This window comes from Microcebus murinus, chromosome 25 (assembly GCF_040939455.1).
Source record: "Microcebus murinus isolate Inina chromosome 25, M.murinus_Inina_mat1.0, whole genome shotgun sequence".
NCBI classification, from domain to species: domain Eukaryota; kingdom Metazoa; phylum Chordata; class Mammalia; order Primates; family Cheirogaleidae; genus Microcebus; species Microcebus murinus.
Window position 1 is genome coordinate 3,368,527 of NC_134128.1, and position 9,868 is coordinate 3,378,394.

Genomic DNA, 9,868 nt, shown 5'->3' on the forward strand with positions numbered 1-9,868 from the left:
GTCTCCTTCAGCAGTTTATCCCATCTCTTTTCTGGTTGGTTCCTCCTACCAGCTGATAGGGCCTGGCGTTAGGGCCTTCCCTCTGCATTTTATTTCGGCATTTTACTGCAGAGTCATCGGTGTTTGGCCCCCTGCCCCCACCCCGGGCCTTTTCAACCTCTTAGGAGGAAGTGACCTGCGGTTGCCGCCTTCGGAGGCCCAGCACCCGCGGAAGCCTGCCATGGCCTCACTTAAGCTCTGTATTGTAAGCAAGCGAGCTGAGGGACAGAGCTAAGCTGTGAGCTCTGAGCTTTTCTTATAATTTCCATTTCTTACAGTAATAAAAATGATTTTCTCTGTCATACGCAATTGGTATCATAATATATCTGTATACAGATCCCCACGAACAATAACAGATATTTCAACATGTTTAAAGGAAATCTCCCTCTCAGACGCGCGCGCACACACACACACACACGCACTCGTGCGCGCGCGCACACATGCACAAACACACACGAGATCCTAGCAAAAGTGTTCATTTAAAAATTCATTTGAGGCCGGGCGCTGTGGCTCACGCCTGTAATCCTAGCTCTTGGGAGGCCGAGGCGGGCGGATTGCTCAAGGTCAGGAGTTCAAAACCAGCCTGAGCAAGAGTGAGACCCCGTCTCTACTATAAATAGAAAGAAATTAATTGGCCAACTGATATATATATAAAAAAATTAGCCGGGCATGGTGGCGCATGCCTGTAGTCCCAGCTACTCGGGAGACTGAGGCAGAAGGATCGCTTGAGCCCAGGAGTTTGAGATTGCTGTGAGCTAGGCTGACGCCACGGCACTCACTCTAGCCTGGGCAACAAAGTGAGACTCTGTCTCAAAAAAAAAAAAAATTCATTTGAAAGGGTATTGGGTAAGCATTTTCACAGAGAAATAAATCAAGTGTGACTTTATTAGATACCCAATCAGCTAATTCTTGGTTTTTAGTGACTTCGTGTGTAAACTGTAAGAGAAACTGTCCTTGGGCTGGCGGAAGAGCTGGGGGTTTGTTTAGGTGCGCTCTTGCTCAAGGGCCTTTTTTTAGACAGCAAACTCTTTCTTCTGCTTAGGGCACAGAAAGGAGCGGGCAGCAGGGACGAGTGAGTGCAAATGAATTTCCTAAAGGGGTGGGGAGCCTCTGGGTTTTGATATACAGTGTGGAGAGTTCAGGTCAGCAGAAAAAAGAGAGGGTCGTTCAAACAAAGATACCCCAGAGGCCTACAAATGTGTCTCATTTTGCGAGCATCATACATTTTGGGAGGGGAGCTCTGTCGGGTATTGATTTATGCGCCAGGCAACCAAATGGAACGCTTTGCCTTTTTTTAAGGAAGTGTGGTCGTTGTCTTTGAAGGAGAATGACATCCAGCCAGCCAGCTTCCAACCACGCAGGAACTCACCGTCCTGGTGTGAGTTGCCCAAATCCTTTTCCTCGCTGACATCTTACCTCACCCCAAGGAGAGCAGAGAAGAATGAAAAGCTGTAAAGTGGCAGCTTGGGTAGTGAGGATGCAAATCCCTAACGCAAATGAGAGACGTCCTCACCGCCAGCGTCCTTCCTCTGCCTCGGGGATTGTGGGTACATCTCCTAGGCGTCTTCGCTACCCTAATTAGGAAGGAGAGCAGAGATGTGATATTTAAGATAATAAATCCTTCCAGAAAAGTAGGCAAAAAAAAGACTGATGAGGATGAATTTTTGAGACTTTTTACGTTGCTTAAATTGGGGTAAAATGTCTTTTTTATGAAAAATGCGCCAGCTCTTGTGATGTTGTCTTTTGAAAACAATGTTAAATTGCTTAACTAAGAGTGAATATATTCTTTTGGATGTTCATACAATACTAAAGTATGTTGGGTACAAAAGAGCCAACTTTACCTCTTCCTTCCCCTGTTCCCAATCCCAATTTCCATCCCATGGAAACCACTGTCACAGTTTGGTACATAAATTCTAGACTGTTCTCTGATGCAGTTTACACGCACACCCATAGACACGCATGTGCACACAAACCCAGATGCACAGGGCAGGTAGATAAATAGCATTAATGTGTATGCATGCTTTTGCACATAAAAATATGCCTTATGAATCATTCCATGTCAGTCATGCAGGTCTACCTTATTTTCTTTTACTGCTACATGTCACCGCGTAGTATTGTTCCGGCAGGGGTGAACAGCTCTGGGCCCAAGAACAACCCGAGCGGCACCCGGAGAGTTGGAGAGCAGCTTTATGTAGCCGGCGGGCTCAGAGAGGCATAGCTGCCACCAAACTCTGAGCACCCCTTTCTCGTTTTTTCTTTTAGTTTTATACTTTTTTGGGGTTCCAGTTAGCCAATGGCAAGTTTTCACAAAAGTCACCTCATTTACATGGTAGTCAGCCAATCAGAAGTATGTCCTCAAATCACCTCATCAGCTGTGAACATTAGTAGCTGCTCAATGTAGGAGCGGGATAGGTGAAACAGGCGGGTTTTGGTGGAACGCCCTGACAGTATTGGATGCATCACAATTTATTTCCCTAATGATGGCCATTTAAATTGTTTTTGACTTTTCGCTCTTATTTTTTGCTATTATGTCCAATTTTTTCCTGCTATAAGCAACGCTGCACAGCATGGGTGGCACTGGAGCCCGTAACAATAAGGGCAATAAGTACAGAAAGAAAAATATCCCATGTTCTCACTCATGTGTAGGAGCTAAAAAAAAAAAAAAAGTGGATTTTACAAAGATAGAAAGTAAACTAGTAATTAGCTGTAGGGTAGGGAGGAGGAGAGGCTAGGAAAAGGTTGATTAATGGGTACAAATATACAGTTTGATAAAAGAAGTAAGACCTCGTGTTTGACAGATCAGTAGCGTGATGATAATTTATAATAATCTATTACATATTTCAAAATAGCTGGAAGAGAAGAATTTGAGTGCTTTTAACATAAAGAAAAAACAAATATTTAAGATGATGGATATCCCAATTATACTGATTTAATCTTTACAAATTATATGGATGTATTAAATTATTACGTGTATCCTGAAAATATGTACATCTATGATACATGAATAAAAATATTTTTAAATAAACAGTACTGCATTGAAAATCTTTATCAGTGTCCCTTTGTACATTCATACGTGTGCAAAAATTCTTTTTGGACCAAAACATAGAAGTGAAAGTGTTGGTTCAAAGACTATGGACATTTTTATTTTTTATATACATAACAAATCAACCTTCAAAAGACCATACTAACTTATACTCATCCAATGTTGAATGCAATGGAATTTTTTTGAATTGCCAATCTAATAGGTAAAAATTAATCTGTCATTGTTACTTTGATGTTTGTTCACTGTTTACTAATGAGATTAAAAATGTTTTCATATGTAGATTGGTCACTTTTATTTAAGTTGATCTTGACTATTTAGATTTTTGTCCATCTTTCTACATTTTTCCTTTTCCTTATTTGTTTGTATGATGTCTTTATATATTAATGATAATAATCTTTATCTATTATGTGGCTTGCAAATATTTTACCCCAGAGTTTTTTTTTTTTTTTTTTTTTTTATTTTTTTTTTTTTTGAGACAGAGTCTCACTTTGTTGCCCAGGCTAGAGTGAGTGCCGTGGCGTCAGCCTGGCTCACAGCAACCTCAATCTCCGGGGCTCAGCGATCCTACTGCCTCAGCCTCCCGAGTAGCTGGGACTACAGGCATGCGCCACCATGCCCGGCTAATTTTTTGTATATATATTTTTAGTTGGTCAATTAATTTATTTCTATTTTTGGTAGAGACGGGGTCTCGCTCAGGCTGGTTTTGAACTCCTGACCTTGAGCAATCCGCCCGCCTCGGCCTCCAAAGTGCTAGGATTACAGGCGTGAGCCACCGCGCCCGGCCTACCCCAGAGTTTTGATCATATTTTATTAATTTCCCTGCATTAAAACTTAAGATTTTTAACATAGCTTTAAATAAATCTTTATCCTCTATGATTTCTGCATTTTGTATCTTACTTAAAAAGACAGTAAGGCTGGATGAGGTGGCTCAGGCCTGTAATCCTAGCACTCTGGGAGGCTGAGGCAGGAGGATCGCTTGAGTCCAGGAGTTTGAGGTTGCAGTAAGCTATGATCAGGCCACTGCAGTCTAGCCAGGGTGACCCAGTAAGACTCTGTCTCAAAAAAAAAATTACCCATTTAAAAATTATAAAAATAGTTTCTGCTATTTTCTAATATCTTTTCAATTTTTTCCCTAAATTTAGCTATTTAATCTATATGAAATATATTTTTATATTTATCATGAGTTTGAATTTTTGTTTTCTTCTTATTATGAGTCTTGCACTCTTTATTGGGCACATTGTCACTTCATAATGTGAAGTATTACCCTTGCTGTATACTAAATTCCTATGTATACATCATGGATCCATTTGTGACTCTTCTGTTCCACTGATGCAAAACCAAAGCCCTCACCAGATGCCAGCACCATGCTCTTGCACTTCCCTGCCTCTAGAACCATGAACCAAATACATTTCTGTTTATTATAAATTGCCCAGTCTGTGGTCTTCTGTTATAGCAACATAAAATGGACTAAGACAACCCCTTGTAATATTTCTTGGGCTTTCATGGAATTAATAGATTATTTAGGGAAAAACTGGCATCTTCACAACTTTTAGTCGTACCATCCGAAAACATGATATGTGTTTGTTTATTCAAATTTCTTTTGTCCTCCAATAAAATTATATGGGTTTCTTCATATTAGCTTATGTCTAGAATTTTTTGCACCCAGAGGTTTGAAATGTATTGAATTAGCTTTTGCCTCCAGAATTCCCCATTTATGACTGGGCTCTAGGCTTCTCCCCACTCCCTCCAATTTGGGGGTACAGACCAGACTAGAGAGGCATAAGAGGGACAGAAGATCCCCTGGCACAAAGTGTGGGGGGTCTCCCTGACAAGGGGTCCCAGGGCCCAATGCCCCCTGGACCAACCATAAGCACCTAGAGTGTGAGAACATTTTTTGTTAATGGGAAATGCAGGTCAGCCCCTCCCCACTCATGGCTGGGTGTGTGGTCAGGGAGCAGTGGGTGTCCCACCACCTTGGGTTACAGCAAGGAGTGGTGGAACAGAGGGCTGCACGCCTCCATCTGCCCAGTCACGGCCAGGCCTGGGCACTTGCACACCGTAAAGTCACCATCATCTTTATCTTCCTTGGAGGAGGCTCCTTGGGTGGCTCTCTCCCCAGCTCCAGACACCTGCGGCCCTGTGCTGGCAGGGGAGCTCCCTGGGTCATGGGTGGGGGTGGGCAGGAGGAAGGCGAGTCTAGATGTTTTTACTACTGTAATTAAAATACTTTAATGGCATTTTAAAATTGTTTATTGATAACACATTGGGTTAGTAATTTTTCACTCATTCATTTAGCAAGTATTTCTTAAATGCTTACCATACGGGGTCCTGTGCAACTCTAATTGACTACCGTTGGTATACGGATTGATTTTTGTGCTGTTAATTGCCACATGAGAAGCCATAGGATGAAATATCAAGCAATAAATTTTAATTTTTTTGTTGTTTTTGTTTAATTTTTTTTTTGAGGCAGGATCTTGCTTGGTCACTCAGGCTAGAGTGCAGTGGCATCATCATAGCTCACTGCAACCCCAAAATTCTGGGCTCAAGTGATCTCCTGCCTCAGCCTCCTGAGTCGTTGGGACTACAGGCATGAGCCACCACACCTGGCTCATATTTTCCCATTTTTCTGTAGAGACAGGGTCTCACTATATTGCCCAAGTGGTCTGGAACTCCTGGCCTCAAGCAATCCTCCCACCTGAACCTCCCCTACCGGCCTGGGAATAAATTTAAATAGCCGTGGTTGAATGTATAAAAAGTTTAAAGGAAAATCAAAGTACTTAGAAACACTTCTCAAGTCCATTTTCAACCACATTTCTAGTATCTCTTACATAAAGTCACACAGGAGAAATTTCTTTACTAGTGAGTGTTAGGAAAGGCATTTCTTTCCCTGTGGCCATGTGATTTTCCTCACAAAGAACCAAAAATACAAAACAGCTTTCTCCACCCCACCCCCCAACTTCCCTTCCTTTTTTGCTTTTGATGCTACAAAGTTCAGAGTTAAACATGCTTGATCACCCACAGCCACCTTGCAGTTCGTTATCTGTATTTTTCTTTCCCTACTTACCTGATTTGGTTTTTGCTTTAAATTTGTGTTTCCTGTAAGTTGCTCAAACTCCTGGAGAACAAGACAAGGAAGGAGGAGAAAATATTTCTAAGTATCTGGGACACGAGTTGGTACAAAACAGGTTTGAAAATTCCTGTGACTCCCAAGTTCAAGGTCAATCAGGTCTTTCCCCCGCCCACCTTTCCCCAGCTGAAGTTCAGCAGAGCCGGTGCTATTCCCTACTGTGGACTCGCCTCTCCGCTCGTGGGCCGTGCCCCTCCCCAAGCCACCTCTCGCTTCTCTGCCAGCAGCTAAGTTATTGTCCAGCCACAAAGGACAGACTGGCCCTGAATCCTTTCATCATGAAGACAGAAGTATTTTTTTGAGTTTCTTTTTTTATTCTTTCCGAGTGTTTACAAGGATAAAAGGGAAGGAACCGTCTTTCAAGGCCCAAAACTGTTTTAGAAGTTGCGTGCTCATGGCAAACAGCTTTTCTCATTCTGTTTATATGTTTCTACCCCACAATTTGGAGTGACTCAGACGTCAAAAAAAAAAAATCCAGGTCTGGGGGAGGGGTGCCCACAAGGGTTGTTGTTGATCTTCACATTGTGAGGCATAAATGACACGAAATGCCAGAAGAAGCTGGGAGTCGATTTTAACCTAAACTACAGGTTTGCATTTTTCCCATTTCTCTGTTTTCTCTTTTTCACCTCAGTGCCAGCACCCACCCACCCAAATTAGCTTTTCTATTGCAAACGACTGGGGACCGGATTAGAATAATGAAAGCGGAAGCTATTTCCTCTGCTTGGGCTCTGCAGACAACTGCATCACAATTTGAGCGACTTTGCACACTTAGCACCAATTGTGAAATAAATAAGCTTATCTGATTTATGTAATTTAAGTGCAAGAAAACTGCAAAATCACATAAAAATAAAGAGGTTTATTGTTGTGCATGTGTGAAGGCCATCACTAGATGAATAACTGGCCTTTTGATTTTTATGCCATTAGGCTTGAGCAAGAGTACAATAACAAAGGATTTACTAAAAAAAAAAAAAAAAAAAGTGATCATGACAACCTTTGCAGTAGATTTTTGACCCTTGAATAATTCAGAACTCACAAACTACAAGAGCTCCATTCCACCAGGGACAGAAAAAAAAATGATTCTTTCCCTAAAATAATTTCTAAAAGAATCAACTGACAAATTTTCAACCAAAAGTAGCTAAAAGGCAGTCTCCCATTAAGGTTATTGAATGACAGTCATTGTTACTTAAAACGACTCCTGTGCTCGGTTTTGATTGCAGGGTAGTGTGGCCTTTTCTTTTTTTAAAACTGATGACATCCAACGTGGCAAGGGAAGGGAGAATTCTCCTAGCTGTTTCCATAATCATCTATATTTAAGCTCTCACCTTAATAAAGAAATCCTTTTCCCTCAGTATTATTGAGGGAAAATACAGCATTATTTTTAAACAGCATTTTACCTGGCTGCAAAAGTAGTAAAGGTACCTTGTAAACATTTTGGAAAATCCTGAAAAATTACAGAGAAGAAATATTCAAATCACTGGTTTTCAAGCACCCACCAAGAATCACTATTAATATTTCAGCATTTAGTCCTTTTTTTTTTTGGAGACAGAGCCTCATTCATGCTGCCCCAACTAGAGTGCCCTGGCGTCAGCCTAGCTCACAGCAACCTCAAACTCCTGGGCTCAAGTGATCCTCCTGCCTCAGCCTCCCAGGTAGCTGGGACTACAGGCATGTGCCACCATGCCTGGCTAATTTTTTCTATATATTTTTAGTTGGTCAATTAATTTCTTTCTATTTATAGTAGAGACGGGGTCTCGCTCTTGCTCAGGCTGGTCTCAAATTCCTGAGCTCAAAGGATCCACCAGGGTAGGCTTCACAGAGTGCTAGGGTTACAGGCGTGAGCCACCGTGCCCGGCCAGCATTTAGTCTTCTAATCTGTACTTTTCAATGTATATTCATATTCTTCACACAAATGAGAGCGCACCACTTTTGTTTTTTCACATTCCATTAGAAATCTTCACTCTGGTTGCACTTCGGTCCAGTATAATGATGCCCAGTAATTTTTTCAACCCATTCTTTCCTCCCAGGCATTTGGGCCATTCCTGGTGGCTATTTTAAATGTTAAATAACTAAAGGTGTGAAGAATGTGGAGTATAACTTAACTCACCCTACAGAGGCATTTCTGCCTATGTGACCAAGAATCCTTCCTCCCAGAGCCTAAACCTGATGGAAAAAAAATAAAAACAGGGTAATATTTCACACACTTTTGGGGGCAGTCGTCTAACTTAGATTTTAGTGCCATTAGTAAAATTTCAGCAGCTGACTCCTCATTGTCTATGTACACATGCAAACAACCCACCGAAAAGAAAAATCGTCTCTCTTGAGACTTAAACTTACGTCTTCTCTTTGAAAGTGAGCTGTTCTCCTGTCTCTGAAGAGTAGGGAAAGCGCATTTGAACTTTTACACTCCTTTTTTGTTCCTCTCAAACGTTCCCTTTTCCATAAAACTTCCACCGATTTCCCCCCAGGCCACCTCTCTCAGGCCTGTCCCCACACTGGATCTGCTGTTGTCCTGGGTTAACCACCATATTCTGTTCTCTCGGGGTTATTTTAAACAAAGCCCTTTCATCTTTTCTCCCAGTTTTTTTTTTCTCCATCAGAGTTTACATCTGATTCAACTCAGTAGCTGCACACAGTAGGTGCTCAATAAATATTTGTTGAATGATCCTTTCAAGGCTGTCGGTCAGAGCGCTTTTTCTGAATTCAGGGCAGGCTGGAGGCCACAGCTTAACAAAGCCAGGGCAAGGTCAAGGGAGCTCCAGAAAGCGCCTTCAAGTTGAGTAATGAGAGGCAATGTTAATTACTGGCATGGCCATTTAGAAGGAAGAAAAATGCTATCTCTTATTAATTTTGCTGAAATGGACACACTCTTGTCAGTGGCTAACGGTTAACAAAGCCGCTCTTTGCTGAGAACAGGGCAGGAAAACCTCACTTAGGAAAGGACCCGGCCAGCCCCCAACAGAAACTTCCTGCCCGCACCGGCCAGAGATAACGAATCTTACCATTTTTTTTCCTTGTATAAAGTTAGACAGAAAACCATCCACGAGAGGTTAAAGGGTTCATTTCTACCACGATGTTTATGATAGGCTTCCAGAAGCCAGGCTAGGAAGAAGGACGCGGGAATCAAGTTTACATTTTAACACAGGGAGGGGGGAGGAAGAAGGAGGAAAGAAATCAGCCTGCGGAATGGGAATTCCTCTTGGCGTTAGGGGAGACGCTAAGTGAATCAAGAAGAAAGGGTTTGGGGAGCGGGCGCCCGAGATTCCAGCCCGCGGGCCATCCCGGGGAGGCTCAGTCTGAACAGCGGTTTGGCAGTTGGGAACTTCAAGTGGGCCTATTTAAGCTGATCAGAGGAAACAGGCTGACAGCGAGCTGATTAGAAAGCTCTTAGAGACCCCTCTTTAAAGAGGGAAAGGACTTCTTAACTTTTTTCCAGCGGCTGCAGAGAGGCCCGGGTGTGGGTAATGAGGAAAGGTCGGAGTGGGGCGCGGGGGAAGGACAGTGTCCCTTTTAGAACACAAAGAAAAACAACCGCCTCGCCAGCCCTCTGCCAGCCTCCTTGCTCTTGTCAAGTCCTGCTTGGAGGGGATGTTTGAAGATAACAGAAAAGGAAATCATGAAACGATATGGCAAGGACAGGCGAGACTTAGAGAGACGAGCGC

The 9,868-nt window shown here is 42.5% G+C and overlaps 1 long non-coding RNA gene across 2 annotated transcripts; it reads right to left on the reverse strand.

Moving 5' to 3' along the window:
* Positions 1 to 892: 892 nt before the first annotated feature.
* On the reverse strand, positions 893 to 9,526 carry LOC142864357 (uncharacterized). 2 transcript variants are annotated; one of them, XR_012914899.1, is made up of 4 exons: positions 9,209 to 9,526; positions 8,314 to 8,369; positions 6,147 to 6,197; positions 893 to 1,613 (listed from the first exon to the last, which is right to left on the reverse strand). It is a non-coding gene; the product is annotated as an uncharacterized LOC142864357 (long non-coding RNA). The 2 variants fall into 2 exon arrangements; XR_012914900.1 differs by lacking the exons at positions 8,314 to 8,369; positions 9,209 to 9,526 and adding an exon at positions 8,544 to 9,066.
* Between the last annotated feature and the right edge of the window lie 342 nt (positions 9,527 to 9,868).